The sequence below is a fragment of the Manis pentadactyla genome, chromosome 7, assembly GCF_030020395.1.
Source record: "Manis pentadactyla isolate mManPen7 chromosome 7, mManPen7.hap1, whole genome shotgun sequence".
Taxonomy (NCBI): domain Eukaryota; kingdom Metazoa; phylum Chordata; class Mammalia; order Pholidota; family Manidae; genus Manis; species Manis pentadactyla.
The window spans coordinates 43,808,878-43,826,016 of NC_080025.1; positions in this window are offsets into that span (position 1 = coordinate 43,808,878).

Sequence of the window (17,139 nt, forward strand, 5' to 3'; positions counted from 1 at the left end):
AGAGTATTTGCATGTTTACTAAAATGTGGGGATGCATGCAGACAGAATTGTTTTCAAAGTAGTTCCTGGGCCTCTGTGAGGTCTCAGTAGCTCAGTCAAAGGGAATAAGCTCACTTACTCCCCAAGGGCTGACTCTAAGGTGACCATTTATTTTTATTCTAGTGAGTGTTTGAGAATATAACCAAACAGATGACCTGATGTTCTGAAAGAGTGAGAAAGGAAGCAGCAGGTATGGGAATAATGTTCCAGCCACTGGATGTGGAGAATTTTAATAATGACTTTCAGTGTAAAGAAATTAGGCAGCCCTCTCACTGGGCTGTTGTAATCATGGCTAATGTGTATTAAGTACTCTCTGCTCCCGTGATAATTAACCTTCATAGCAAAGCTAGGAGGAAGTTCTCTTTTTAGATCCTTTTATCATAAGATAAACTAAGGCACAAAAATAGGATTTTTAAAAAATCCTCATTGATTTTAGTTTAAAAAAATTTTTAAACTTGTAGCAATTAACTGCTTACACTTTTTTGAATTGCAGTAAAATTTTCCCAAAAGCCAACAATTTAGGAAATACTCCATCTAATTAAAATAGAAACCTAAGTACTTAGATCCATTTAAAATAAGAAAACATTAAAAAGACAGTTATTATAAAGATGGAAAAAAGAAATTAGAAAGATTGTGGAAAAGGGTAATAAAGGTATATCAGAAATTTGGGTCTTTGGTCATAAAGTTTAGATCTCAACTTCCCAAGAGATGAGGTATAAGGAGAAAAGAATTATATGCCCCAAATGGATTTTTCCTGACATGATTATATGCATTTTTTAATAATATTTTTATGTAAAAGACATTCAGTCATACTAAAAATGAAGAACCAAGATTTTTGTCAAAGAGAATTTTTCCTTTGGGTCAAGAGGAATCAAAAGCTTTAAGTCTGCCTAAGGAGGTGGGCTTGGTGATCAGTGATCCAGATTCGGGACTTAGGCTCTAGAATGAAGTTACATCTCTGTAATTATGAAGGTTCAGATAATTCTGCAAATTCAGGTGGATTTTGGTATATTCTGAAGGCAAATGGAGACACACATCGAGGTTAAAGTGAAGGTTCCTGTGGCCAAGATTCTCACCTGGTCCTGGTTGGCTAACTCACTACACATGTGTGGGCAATACATTGCTATTGACTCTGTGTAAAGAGCTCCTGCCCAGTGCTCTGGGCAACATGGTGGCATGGCCGCATGGCTGCAGGAGAGCCGAGACTGGTGTGGTGGCAGTGCCAAGGACAGACTGAGATGGTTGCGGGGGCAAAGAGGCCCAGAGGCCGACTGGCTTGCATGCAGATTTGCTCTAAGTGGATGGGATCCTAGTGATTGACCTGCCACCATGGGAATTAAGTTAGGTATAAACCCTTTCACCCCAAGATTGGTCCATTGTCATTCTTTGGTCTCACCTAATCCATAGTGAAGTTGCCTGGGGATGAAACCCATTGGCAAGACACACATACATCTGCCTAATTTTGTTCTGTAGATACTGCCTTAAAGGCATTGACCTGTAATGGCTTTGCAGTGACAACCTGCTCTGGCCAATGGAAGACAGCACAGAAGAGCCGTTGCATGGGAGGACCCTCTGGCTATCTCCTGTTTCTCACCTTTAATCCTAAATGTCACATTTTTCTTATTTTAATGGTGAGCTATATTTTTACGAAAAAGATTTATCACCCCGTTTTATAAATATTTCTCTTATTAATTATGCAGGGAGAAATCTATTGAGTGAGGTATAAGGTAAAAGTATACAAGGTGCCTACCAGTTAACCAGAGGGTGGACTACTGGGGATTAGAGACTCACTGGCCTGAGCTCACGGTTGTGTGTGGAAAGAAGCTATACCTCAATGCGCCATTGGAGAAACGTGCTGGACTTCCCCCAGCTACACCCCAGATACTAAGGAGAGATGGGTGGTCTGAGTTTTCAATGTCTGTTCATGTTACTATTAAGCTATAAAGGTGGATTCTCTTTAAAATAAGAGTAAAATACTAGCAGCTTTGAAAAATATTCTATCAGATTTAATTGCACTGAGAAATTTAACTTCCATCTGTCTTTTAGGGAAATTATTCTTTTCACCACAACAAAACTGAAACCCATCACAACAAAACCGAAATGTGGGAAGCAATGGACAGTGCAGAGGTTCCAGCAGATCCCAGCACAGAAGGCACTTAGTGGAACCAATCAATGGCAAGTGGCTGTCGCAGCACCTGATGGCCCTCACACTCCTAGCGAGCTTATACCTGGTCCTCCAGTGTCTCTCTGATGAAATGTCAAGTGTTCTCATCAGAGGTGGAGAGCTGGTCAGGATTAGCACAGTGTCTGCACAGTCCCCAAGCATGTGCTGCAAGTGGGGTTCATCTGAAATGTCGCATTTTGCAAATGAAGTCTCAAGGATTTACAAAATGTGAGAAATGTTCAGCAAATTTGAGGACACTGATGACTTAAAAGTGATTCATTAATAATTCATGTGCTTTGCAATGAATTTCACTTATTTTGGTGATGAACTCAAAATGCTGCATTTCTGTGTTTTTTATACGTTCATAACTTACAAGGGCCACATAAAATATAGATATAATGCTACATGTTCTTTTCAACTGGGAATATGTAGTACATAAATTACTATTAAGTAGCATGGAACAGTGTTATCGTTTTTTATTGAAACAAAACTTGTTATGGCTACCTAGGAACATTTTAAACAATTGACATTTTGAGAAAGGTCATTTAATAGTTCTTTTCTCAAATGTAATGTTTTATAAAAAGCTGAATTTAATCAAAATTATATGGATTTAAATTCTGTTTATAATCATTCCTCTGGAAAACAGAATTTGATATTTTCTCTACCTGCAGAAAATAGATTATGGTGATATTTGTTATCCATACTCACTCTACCTCTGCCAAATAGATGTAGATTTCACTTATAGTACGGAGTTTACAATACCTCTTAAAATCAACTTTTTTTTATATTTGCCTTCAGGCTACTTTTAGTTGCCTAGATCAACGCAACTTCTTCAACTGTGAAAATTCCATTCAGAATCCAAGTATAATAGTTGATGGTGACAGCAGTGATGGTAGCTGCCACTTAGTGAGAATGTACCACACAATAGTTCTCCTATTAAGCATTCTCTGCTCACCACATGAGAACACCTGGAGAAAGTTTTAAACAGAAAACAAAAACATAAAACACGTGCCAAGTTTCCCCTGAGGCCAACTGACGATCACCATCTGGTTGGGGTCTAGGCATGTGCATTTTAGGTCCAATTCACACATTGAAAATCATGCTCCCAGACAGAGCGTTTCACTGAGATCACCTCACTAAACTCCAAGTCATCACAAGTTAATTCTGTTTCACAAGTTAAGAGGTTGGTGTTTAGAGCATTTAAACGATTTGTTCAGGTACACAGTTATTGACATATGGAGACTGAACTTGATGCCAGTCATCCTAACCAAAGACTTTGAGAAGTATTTTGGTGAGATGAAGAAGTGAAGAGCCTTGATAATTCTGCCACATGTATGTTTATTTTTGGTAAATTCACTGTCATGGTAGACAGATGACCAATATGTATATACATACAATGTACATACATAAATTAGATGATGGACAGGTGCACACATAGGCTTTATTAACTTCTTTGTTGCAGCCAAGCATGAAGAATCAGTTCCCAGTATGACTTTTTTTTATTAAGGTACTATTGATATACACTCTTATGAAGATTTCACATGAAAAACAATGTGGTTACTACATTCACCCGTATTATTGAGTTACCCTCATACCCCATCGCAATCACTGTCCATCAGTATACTAAGATGCCACAAGAGCCACTATTTACCTTCTCTGTGCTGCACTGTCTTCCCCATGACACATGCCACACCACGTGTGCCAATCATAATACCCTCAATCCCCTTCTTCCTCCCTCCCCACCCATCCTCCCTCACCGCACCCCTTTAGTAAATGCTAGTACCTTCTTGGATTCTGTGAGTCTGCTGCTGTATTATTCCTTCAGTTTTGCTTTGTTATTATACTCCACAAATGAGGGAAATCATTTGGTATTTGTCTTTCACCACATGGCTTATTTCAGTGAACATAATATCCTCTAGTTCCATCCAAGATGATGCGAATGGTTAGGATTGGTTTCTTTCTTATAGCTGAATAATATTCCATTGTGTATATGTACCACACTTCTTTATCCATTCATCTACTGATGGACGCTTAGGTTGCTTCCATATCTCAGCTATTGTAAATAGTGCGGCAATAAACACAGGGGTGCATGTGTCTGTTTGAGTCTGAAAAGTTGTATTCTTTGGGTAAATTCCTAGAAGAGGAAATCCTGAGTCGAATGGTATTTCTATTTTTAGTTTTTTGAGGAACCTCCATATTGCTTTCCACATGGTTGAACTAGCTTACATTCACACCAGCAGTGTAGGAGGGTTCCCCTTTCTCTGCCTCCTCACCAGCGTTCGTTGTTCTTAGTCCTTTTGATGCTGGCCATCCTAAATGCTGTGAGAGATATCTCATTGTGGTATTTATTTGCATTTCCCTGGTAATTGGTGATGTGGAGCATCATTTCATGTGCCTGTTAGTAATCTGAATTTCTTCTTTGGAGAAGTGCTTGTTCATATCCTCTGCCCATTTTAATTGGGTTATTTGCTTTTTGGTTGTTGAAGCATGTGAGTTCTTTATATACTTTGGATGTTAACCCCTTGTCAGATATGTCATTAACAAATACAGTCTCTCATACTGTAGGATGACTTTTTGTTCTTTTGATGGTGTTTTTAGCATGATGTAGTCCCATTTTTTCATTTTTGATTTTGTTTCCCTTGCCCAAGGAGATGCACTCAGGAAAAAGTTGCTCATGTTTATATTTAGGAGATTTTTGCCTATGTTGTCTTCTAAGAGTTTTATGGTTTCATAACTAACATTCAGGTCTTTGATCCATTTTGAGTTTACTTTTGTGTAAGGGGTTAGAAAATGATCCAGTTTCATTCTCTTGCATGCAGCTGTCTAGTTTTGCCTACACAAGTTGTTGAAGAGGCTTTCATTTCCCCATTGTATATCCATGGGTCCTTTATCATATATTAATTGACCATATATGCTGGAGTTTATATCTGCACTCTCTATTCTGTTCCATTGGTCTATTGGTCTGTTCTTGTGCCAGTGCCAAATTGTCTTGATTACTATGGCTTTGTAATAGAGTTTGAAGTCAGGGAGCGTAATCCCCCCTGTTTTATTATTCCTTCTCAGGATTGCTTTGGCTATTTGGGGTTTTTTGTGGTTCCATATGAATTTTTGAACTATTTGCTCTAGTTCATTGAAGAATGCTGTTGGTATTTTGATAGGGATTGCACTGAATCTGTAGATTGGTAGGCAGGATGGTCATTTTAACAATATTAATTCTCCTATCCATGAGCACGGGATGTGTTTCTATTCATTAGTATCTAATTTCTCTCAGGAGTGTCTTGCAGTTTTCAGAGTATAGGTCTTTCCCTTCTTTCATTAGGTTTATTTTTAGGTATTTTATGATTTTTGATGCAATTGTGAATGGAATTGTTTTACTGATTTCTCTTTCTGCTAGTTCATCATTAGTATATGCGAATGAAACAGATTTCTTTGTATTAATTTTGTATCCTGCAAATTTGCTGAATTCAGATATTAGATCTAGTAGTTTTGGATTGGATTCTTTAGGATTTTTAATGTGCAGTATCATGTCATCTGCAAACAGTGACACTTAAACTTCTTCCCTACCAATCTGGATGCCTTTTGTTTCTTTGTGTTGTATGTTTCCTGTGGTAAGGACCTCCAGAACTATGTTGAATAAAAGTGTGGAGAGTGAGCATCCTTGTCTTGTTCCCAAACTTAAAGGAAAGGCTTTCAGCATCTTTCTGTTAAGTATGATGTTGGATGTGGGTTTACCATATAGGGTCTTTATTATGTTGAGGTACTTGCCCTTTATACCCATTTTCTTGAGAGTTTTTATTCTGAATGGATGTTGAATTTTGTTGAATGCTTTTTCAGGATCTATGGAGAAGATCATGTGATTTTTTCTTTCTTTTTATTGATGTGGTGGATGATGTTGATGGATTTTTAAATGATGTACCACTGTTACATCCCTGGAATAAATACAACTTGATCAAGAAGAATAATCTTTTTGATGTGGTTTTTAATTTGATTTGCTAATTTTTTTTAGTATTTTTGCATTTATGTTCATTAGGAATATTCATCTGTAATTTTCTTTTTTTGTGGTGTCTTTGCCTGGTATTGGTATTAGAGTGATGCTGGCCTCACAGAATGAGTTTAGAAGTATTCCCTCCTCTTCTATTTTCTGGAAAAGTTTAAGGAAGTTGGGTATTAGATCTTCACTAAATGTTTGATAAAATTCAGTGGTGAAACCTTCTGGTCCAGGGATTTTGTTCTTAGGTAGTTTTTTGATTACCAATTCAATTTCATTGCTGGTAATTGGTCTGTTCAGATTTTCTGTTTCTTTCTGGGTCAGATTTGGAAGGTTGTATTTTTCGAGAAAGTTTCTTGTTTCTTCTAGGTTATCCAGTTTGTTAGCATATAAATTTTCATAGTATTCTCTTTTAATTCTTTGTATTTCTGTGGTGTCTGTAGTGATTTTCCTTTCTCATTCTGATTCTGCTTATGTGTGTAGACTCTCTATTTTCTTGATAAGTCTGGCTAGGGGTTTATCTATTTTGTTCATTTTCTTGAAGAACCAGTGTGTGCTTTCATTGATTCTTTCTATTGTTTTATTCTTCTCAATTTTATTTATTTGTTCTCTAATCTTTATTATGTCCCTCCTTCTACTGATTTTGGGCCTCATTTGTTCTTCTTTTTCTAGTTTTGTTAATTGTGAGTTTAAACTCTTCATATGGGATTGTTCTTCTTTCTTGAGGTAGGCATGTATTGCAATATACTTCCATCTTAGTATAGCCTTTGCTTCATCTCACAGATTTTGTGGTGTTGAATTACTGTTGTCATTTCTCTCCATATATTGCTTGATCTCTGTTTTTATTTGGTCATTCATCCATTGGTTTTTTTGGGAGAATATTGTTAAGCCTCCATGTGTTTGTGAGCCTTTTTGTTTTCTTTGCATAATTTGTTTCTAGTTTCATACCTTTGTGGTCTGAGAAGCTGGTTGGTACAATTTCAATCTTTGTGTTTACTGAGGCTCTTTTTGTGGCCTAGTATATGACCTATTCTTGAAAATGCTCCATGTGCACTGGAGAAGTATGTGTACCCTGCTGCTTTTGGATGTGGAGTTCTGTACTTATCTGTTAGGTACATCTGTTCTAATGTGTTGTTCAATGCCTCTGTCTTCTTATATTTTTTCTGCTTGGTTGATTTGTCTTTTGGAGTGAGTGGAGTGTTGAAGTGTCATAGAATGAATGCGTTGCATTCTATTTCCCCTTTTAATTCTGTTAGTGTTTTTATCACATATGTAGGTGATCCTGTGTTGGGTACATAGATATTTATAATAGTTATATTCTCTTGTTGGATTGACCCCTTTATCATTATGTAATGTCCTTCTTTGTCTCTTGTGACTTTCTCTGTTTTCAAGTCTATTTTGTTTGATACAAGTACTGCAACTCCTACTTTTTCTCCCTATTAGTTACAGGAAATATTTATTCCCATCCCTTCACTTTTAGTATGTGTATGTCTTTGGGTTTAAAGTGAGTCTCTTGTAGGCAGTATATAGATTGGTCTAGTTTTTTTATCCATTCATTGACTCTATATCTTTTCATTGGTGCATTCAGTCCATTTACATTTAGGGTGATTATTGATAGGTATGTACTTATTGCCATTCCAGGCTTTAGATTCATGGTTACCAAAGGTTCAAGGGTTACTTCCATACTATCTAAGAATCTAACTTAACTCAATTAGTATGTTATTACAAACAGAACCTAAAGGGTTTTTTCCTTCCTTTATTTCCTCCTCCATTCTTTATATATTAGGTGTCATATTCTGTTATTTTTATCTATCTATTGAATGATTCAGGGGGTAGTTTATTTGATTTTTTATCTGCTTAGTAATTGATTGTTCTACTTTCTTTACTGTGCTTTTATTTCCTCTGTTGATAGTTATTTAGCCTTAGGAACACTTCCATCTATAGCAGTCCCTGAAAATGCACTGTAGAGAAGGTTTGTGGGATGTAAATTCTCTCAGCTTTTGCTTATCTGAAAATTGTTTAGTCCCTCCTTCAAATTTAAAAGATAATCTTGCTGGATAAAGTATTCTCAGTTTGAGGCCCTTCCGCTTCATTGCATTAAATATATCATGCCATTCCCTTCTGACCTGTAAGGTTTCTGCTGAGAAGTCTAATGATAGCCTGATGGGTTTTCCTTTTTATGTGATCTTTTTTTCTCTCTCTGGATGCTTTTAATAGTCTGTAATTATCCTTGATCTTTGCCATTTTAAATATTATATGTCTTCGTTTTGTCCTCCTTGGGTCCCTTGTGTTGGGAGATCTGTGCACTTCCATGTTCTGAGAGACTGTCTCCTTCCCCAGATTGGGGAAGTTTTCAGCAATCACCTCCTCAAAGACACTTTCTATCCCTTTTTCTCTCTCTTCTTCTTCTGGTTCCCCTATAATATGAATATTGTTCCGTTTGGGTTGGTCACACAGTTCTCTCAGTATCCTTTCTTTCCAAGAGATCCTTTTTTCTCTCTGTGCCTTAGCTTCTTTGTATTCTTGTTCTTTAATTTCTATTTCATTTATCATCTCCTCCACCATAACTAATCTGCTTTTAAATCTATCCATTATATTCCATAATGATTGGTTCTCCATCGTGAATTCATTAGTGAGTTCCTGAATATTTTTCTGTATATCCATTAGCTTGTTTATGATTTTTATTTTGAAATCTTTCAGGAAGGTTAATGAGTTCAGTTTCACTTGACTGTTTTTCTTGTGTTTGTGGGATTTTGGTTTGAATCAGGTTCCTTTGACTTTTCATATTTGTATGTGGCACCCTCTAGAGGCCAGAAGCTCTACTCTCTAGAGCTTCCCAGCTCTAGAGTGACATTTGGGGTTGGCAGGGAGCGGTGCTGGTGCCCTGTTTCATGAGGTCCTTTCTTTTCTCCATGTGTGTGTAGTTTGGTGCAGCCTTTTTTCCTGTTGTCTTTCAATATTTGTTGTATTAATTATATTTTTGTATTATATGTGGTTTTGGGAGGAGACCTCTGTCTCACCTCTCATGCCGCCATCTTTAACATATGACTGCCTTTTGTTTACACTTTTTTAAATTTTTTATTTCTATGGAAATGAGTTTTATGGGAGTCACATTTTTCCTAAGGCTTAATATTTTACTGCACAACCCTATTTTTTATTTTGATGACACAAAGGAGTCACTAGGTTATGAGATTTATTAAAACAATTTATTCCTGATATTGGGGTAAAGTGATACAGTTTTCTTTTGTAGGGTTATCAAGAAATGATCATCACTTATGGTAGTTTTTTCAAACTGTACATTGATTATTATTTTGAACTGTATAGTTTTGGAGTAAGTGTATATTCAAAACTGGCAGAAAATATGTTTAAGTGGTTTAGAGATTTATTTACTCCTTTCTGATCCTATTTCTTCTCTGGCATGGAATGTGCCCACCACAACTGCCTTTGGCATGTTGCCATATTCTGCAGCCCCTGATTGTCCCCCTCTTTCTTCCCCCAGCATTGCCACCACACACTGCTGGCCACAACTTACTTTTCTAAACACTCCTGTCTATGGATTCTGCCACTCTACTCTCAGGATTTTCTTACTACATCTTTGGTGACTCCTGTTCAGTGGCCTTGAACTTTACCCTGTCTTTGCTAATTTTTATTTTCTTACCATTTTTTTCCTTGGCTGATGCTTCCTGTGTGCAAATAAAGTACTATCTAGAGTTACTGGATTTTAGATTGGTTTTCAATTCATTACAGTTAAAATTTAAAAATGTAGGCAACACCGCCTTTTGCAGTTCAACTTCTGAAACTTGCTATAAATGGTTTTTAATCTATGGAATAAAGAAAAATTCTTTTTCTTGTGCATGGAGTAAGGTTCACTTAATCTATGCTGAACAGACTATAAACCTTTAAACATTTATAAAACCTAGTTAATTATATTTCCTTTAATGTATTAAGCTTTATTTATGAATTTAGGTATACTTACTAGTGATTTCACATGTCTGGCAAGGAAAATTTACATATGTAACCAAAAAACATCTTCAAAAACATTTAAACTTTTGTAAATACATTAAACATAAATTCAGCAAACATTTTGTCAGACATTGCAATACAAGAATGCACTTAGTCAAATTGTCTCACATTTTTCTATTAAAAGGAAATATTAACTTCCAAATTTATCATAAATGTATTATTTTTTATAATTATTAATAGTAGGAACAGTATACTTATTTATAGAAAAATGTACGACCACAAGAAATCATTAAATAAATTTTAAGAAATGTAATGTATACCCAAATAAGATACAGAGCATTTTCATCACCATTGAAAGCTACCTTGTGTTGAAATTTAAAAAAAATTATCATTCACTAACCATTAATAAACAATATCCATCAATAGTAGTACCTTTATTTCTATACATTCTGTTAAATCTATACTTGATTTTTTATCCTTCAAAATTATAGAATTACCTATTCTCTGAAACAGTATTTCTCAGTTAAGAGCCCTTTAACCCCAGAGGCTACAATTGGGAATGTTTGGAGACATTTTTGGGTGTCACAACAGGAGCAGAGAACAGTGCCATTTAGTAGGTAGAGGACAGGGATGCTGCTAAACATCATGTACAGGGAAACCCCCACCCTGATAAAATATTATCCAACCCCAAATGTCTATAGTGCTGAGGTTGGAAAACACTATTTTAAAGGATTCAGACTGACTAGTCCACGCTGAGGTAACACTGTCCAAATTTGTCTGTATTTTTTGTTTATCTATCATAGACATAAGACTGGAATATATTTAGTCAATAAATATGTTCAGAATATTTCTGCAACAACCTCAGAAAGAAAAGTTAGTTTCTTTAAATAGTTGTTATGTCTACAGTGCCCCCTCCCTCCCATCATGCACATATTTATCTGGGAAAGTTTTCAAAACCCATCTGCTAATATCAAGATATAAGACAATCAATCATTTGGCATGATATTTAAAATTTTGTCATCTAACTTAAGCTTCACCCATAACTCATTAGACATTTTTATGTCTCCCCATTTGGTCTTGAATGACTCTCAAAAACGTCCTTCAGGCCACAATTCCAAAATCATTATTATGACAACTCTCCCCAGGTAATTTAATTTATTCATGTTCTTGAGAACCACCTGCAATTTCATCATCCCTTCTGTACCCAGTCCTTTATACCTTTAGCATCCTTTTTAGTAAACATCAGAAGCTCAGAGCACATTTTTCCATCATTCCTCTATGTTAACATTATATATGAACTATCAAGCCCTTGATTTCTGTTCTATGGCTCAAATAACTCTAAATATATGCACCTTTGCATATATCTCTTCCCAGACATCCTCATTTTCTTCAGAATTGCAGCCTGGCAAGCTCCTGTTAAATGATCTTTCTGCCTGTACTCTTATCTCCTCTTCCATTTCTTTATTTTTTTGCATTCAAAGTCATCTTTCAAAAGTGCAAAATGTTTGTTTCAGTCTGGATTCAAGTTCATGACTCTGTCTCATGTGGCAGACCTAGACATGGCTGGACAGACTCTGCAGCCCTAGGCTATTTTTACTCATGTTTGTGCACATCAGCAGTTCATTTACGCATTCCAATCTCATTGGAACCTTGCACTTACTAGTCCCTGGGGAGGTCTGTATGTGTGTCTGTGTGTGTGTGTGGCAGGTGGGGGGTTCATCTTGCTTCCACCTGCGTGTTCTTCCATCTTCAGTTTTAAAATGTCACTTATTTAAAAAGATGAGTACAAATCTATAGATTGACTGAAATTTCTCTGACTTTTATTTTTATTGCTTCCTCCATTTTCCTCATGCACTTACTTGTAATTAGTTTGTTAATACTTCTGTCTCCAACAGATCATATGTCTTAGGATCACAAGAGCTATTTGTAATTATAACTTTATTACTCATCTGATTAATTTTGTTAGATTTGTCCTCAAACATGTATTACTTCTATAGCTTTTTATAACTTTCATGTTGCTTATCATAAAGTTTTGGTTATTTGCCTGTTTTCTATGAAATCTTGTCTCAATGAAAAAAGAAAGGGATATTATTGAATAGCCATTATACACTAAGCTGTTTACATTCTATCATGACTCACATTCAACCAATTTGGAATTGAGGTCTTGAGAGGTTGAAACACTATTGCAAGTAACAAAATTAACTAGCATGCCTGGACAGGAATCCAGGTCTGAAATACTTTCTTTTCTACCATGATTTTAGTTTCTCCTGTTATTTAAAAAGCCCATGTTTACTTTTCTTCCTCGTTTCCAGATCATGTCTCTTTGAGGAAATTATATAACTTGACTATAACTAAATATTTAAGTTTTTAACCTAAGCATAGAAAAATAGTTTATGGAATAAATGTGAACAATCTTTTTCCATTGGTTAATTAAATTCTCTCAAAATCACTGAACGGATAAGAGGAGAATTTGAGTACCTTCAAATAACACTCAGGTGATCGATATTCATAAGTCCACTTATAATCAACATTCTTTTTTTCCCAAGTTACGAGATAACATCTTTTTGATATCATTAATCTACAATTACATGAGGAAGATTATGTTTACTAGACTCCCTCCATCAACATAGTCCCCCCCATGAACCCCATTACAATCACTGTCCATCACCGTAGTAATGTAGAATCACTACTCATCTTCTCTGTGTTGCATAGCCCTACCCTTGCCCCCCCCCAACATTATACATGCAAATCATAATGCCCCCTTTCTTTTTGTCCCCCCCTTATCCCTCCCTTCCCACCCATCCTCCCCAGTCCCTTTCCCTTTGGTAACTGTTAGTCCATTCTTGGGTTCTGTGAGTCTGCTGCTGTTTTGTTCCTTCAGTTTTTCCTTTATTCTTATACTCCACAGATGAGTGAAATCATTTGGTACTTGTCTTTCTCTGCCTGGCTTATTTCACTGAGCATAATACCCTCTAGCTCCATCCATGTTATTGCAAATGGTAGGATCTGTTTTCTTCTTAGGGATGAATAATATTCCATTGTGTATATGTACCACATCTTCTTTATCCATTCATCTACTGATGGACCCTTAGGTTGCTTCTATTTCTTGACTATTGTAAATAGTGCTGCGATAAACATAGGGGTGCATATGTCATTTTCAAACTGGGCTGCTGCATTCTAAGGGTAAATTCCTAGGAGTGGAATTCCTAGGTCAAATGTTATTACTATTTTGAACTTTTTGAGGAACCTCCATACTGCTTTCCACAATGGTTGAACTAATTTACATTCCTACAAGCAGTGTAGGAGGATTCCCCTTTCTCCACAACCTCACCAACATTTGTTGTTTGTCTTTTGGATGGTGGCGATCCTTACTGCTGTGAGGTGATACCGCATTGTGGTTTTAATTTGCACTTCTCTTATGACTAGTGATGTGGAGCATCTTTTCATGTGTCTGTTGGACATCTGAATTTATTCTTTGGAGAACTGTCTGTTCAGCTCTGCTGACCATTTTTTAATTGGATTATTTGCTTTTTATTTGTTGAGGTGCATGAGCTCTTTATATATTTTGGATGTCAATCCTATATTAGATCTTTCATTTATGAATATATTCTCCCATACTAAAGGATGCCTTTTTGTTCTATTGATGGTATCCATTGCTGTACAGAAGCTTTTCAGCTTGATGTAGTCCCACTTATTCATTTTTGCTTTTGTTTCCCTTGCCCAGGGAGATATGTTCATGAAGAGGTTGCTCAAGTTTACGTCCAAGAGATTTTTGGCTGTGTTTTGTTCTAAGAGTTTTATGTTTTCATGACTTACACTCAGGTCTTTGATCCATTTCGAATTTACTTTTGTGTATGGGGTTAGAAAATCATCTAGTTTCATTCTCTAACAGGTAGCTGTCCAATTTTGCCAACACCAGCTTTTGAAGAGGCTGTCATTTCTCCATTGTTTGTCCATGGCTCCTTTATTGTATATTAATTCACCATATATGTTTGGGTTAATGCCTGGAGACTCTATTCTGTCCCACTGGTCTGTGGCTCTGTTCTTCTGCCAGTACAAAATTGTCTTAATTACTGTGGCTTTGTAGTAGAGCTTGAAGTTGGAAAGTGAGATCCCACCCCACTTTATTCTTCCTTCTCAGGATTGCTTTGGCTATTTGGGTTCTTTGGTGGTTCCATATGAATTTTTGAACTATTTGTTCCAGTTTGTTGAAGAATGCTGTTGGTAATTTGATAGGGATTGCATTGAATCTGTAGATTGCTTTGGGCAGGGTGGCCATTTTGATGATATTAATTCTTCCTAGCCAAGAGCATGGGATGAGTTATCATTTTTTAGTGTCCTCTTTGATTTCTCTTAAGAGTGTCTTGTAGTTTTCAGGGTATAGGTCTTTTACTCCCTTGGTTACATTTATTTCTAGGTATTTTATCCTTTTTAATGCAATTGTGAATGGAATTGCTCTCCTGATTTCTTTTTCTGTTAGTTCATCGTTAGTGTATAGGAAAGCACAGATTTCTGTATAGTAATCTTGTATCCTGCAACTTTGCTGAATTCCATAATTAGTTCTAGTAGTTTTGGATTGGAATCTTTAGGGTTTTTTATGTACAATATCCTGTCATCTGCAAATAGTGACAGTTTAACTTCTTCTTTACCGATCTGGATTCCTTGTATTTCTTTGTTTTGTATAATTACCGTGGCTAAGACCTCCAGTACTATGTTGAATAACAGTGGGGAGAGTGGGCATCCCTGTCTTGTTCCTGATCTTAGAGGAAAAGCTATCAGCTTCTCACTGTTAAGTATGATGTTGGCTGTGGGTTTGTCATAAATTGCCTTTATTATGTTGAGGTACTTGTCCTCTATACCCATTCAGTTGAGAGTTTTTATCATGAATGGATGTTGAATTTTGTCAAATGCTTTTTCAGCATCTATGGAGATGATCATGTGGTTTTTGTGCTTCTTTTTGTTAATGTGGTGGATGATGTTGATGGATTTTCGAATGTTGTACCATCCTTGTATCCCAGGGATGAATCCGACTTGGTCATGGTGTATGATCCTCTTGATGCATTTTTGAATTTGGTTTGCTAATATTTTTTTTAGTATTTTTGCATCTATGTTCATCAGGGATATTCATCTGTAATTTTCCTTTTTTGTGGGGTCTTTGCCTGGTTTTGGTATTAGAGTGATGCTGGCCTCATAGAATGAGCTTGGAAGTGTTCCATCCTCTTCTATTTTTTGGAAAACTTTAGGAGAATGGGTATTATGTCTTCTCTGTATGTTTGTTAAAATTCCATGTTAAATCCATCTGGCCCGGGCATTTTGTTCTTGGGTAGTTTTTTGATTACTGCTTCAATTTCTTTGCTGGTAATTGGTCTGTTTTGCCTTTAGTTAGTATTTGGTTGGCCTGCTTTCTTTGCTGTGTTTTTATTTCCTCTGGTCACATCTATTTAGTCTTAGGAGTGCTCCCATCTAGAGCAGTCCCTCTAAAATATCCTGTAGTGGTGATTTGTGGGAGGCAAATTCCCTCAACTTTTACTTGTCTGGGAATTGTTTAATCCTTTGGTCAGTGTTGGAAGTTTGTATTTTTCTGGGAAGTTGTCCATTTCTCTAGGTTTTCCAGCTTGTTAGCATATAGATTCTTATAGTATTCTCTCATAATTCTTTGTATTTCTGTGGGGCCATAGCGATTTTTCCTTTCTCATTTCTGATTCTGTTGATGTGTGTAGATTCTTTTTTTCTCTTAATAAGTCTGACTAGGGGATTATCTATTTTGTTTATTTTCCTAAAGGACCAGCTCTTGGTTTCATTTTCTCTATTATTTTATTCTTCTCAATTTTATTTATTTCTTCTCTGATCTTTATTATATTCTTCCTTCTGCTGACTTTGGGCCTCATTTGTTCTTATTTTTCCAATTTCAATAATTGTGACTTGAGACTATTCATTTGGGATTGTTCTTCCTTCTTTAAATAAGCCTGAATTGCTATATACTTTCCTCTTAGAACCACCTTCGCTGCATCCCACAGAAGTTGGAGCTTTGTGCTGTTGTTGTCATTTGTCTCCATATATTGCTTGATCTCTATTATAATTTGGTCATTGATCCATTGATTATTTAGGAGCATGTTGTTAAGCCTCCATGTGTTTGTGAGCCTTTTTGCTTTCTCTATACAATTTATGTCTAGTTTTATACCTTTGTGATCTGAGAAGTTGGTTGGTAACATTTCAGTCTTTTTGAATTTAGTGAGGCTCTTTTTGTGGCCTAGTATGTGGTCCATTCTGGAAAATGTTCCGTCTGCACTTGAAAAGAATGTGTATCCTGCTGCTTTTGGGTGTAGAGTTCTTTAGATGTCTATTAGGTCCATGTCTTCTAGTGTGTTGTTCAGTGCCTCTGTGTCCTTACTTATTTTCTGTATGGTGGATCTGTCCTTTGGAGTAAGTGGTGTGTTGAATTCTCCTAAAACGAATGCATTGCATTCAATTTCCTCCTTTAATTCTGTTAGTATTTGTTTCACATATGTCAGTGCCTCTGTGTTTGGTGCATATATATTTATAATGGTTATATCCTCTTGTTGAACTGACCCCTTTATCATTATGTAATGTCCGTCTTTATCTCTTATTACTTTCTTTGTTTTGAAATCTATTTTTTCTGATATAAGTACTGCAATACCTGCTGTTTTCTCCCTATTGTTTGCATGAAGTCTCTTTTTCCATCCCTTGAGTTTTAGTCAGTGTATGTCTTTGCATTTGAGGTGTGGCTCTTGTAAGCAGCATATAGATGGGTCTTGTTTTTTTATCCATTCTGTTACTCTGTGTCTTTTGATTGGTGCATTCAGTCCATTTACATTTAGTGTGATTATTTTAAGATATGTGCTTATTGCCATTGTAGGCTTTAGTTTCATCGTTACCAAAGGTTCAAGGGTAGCTTCTTTACTATCTAACTGTCTAACTTAACTCACTTATTAAGCTATTATAAACACAGTCTGATGATTCTATA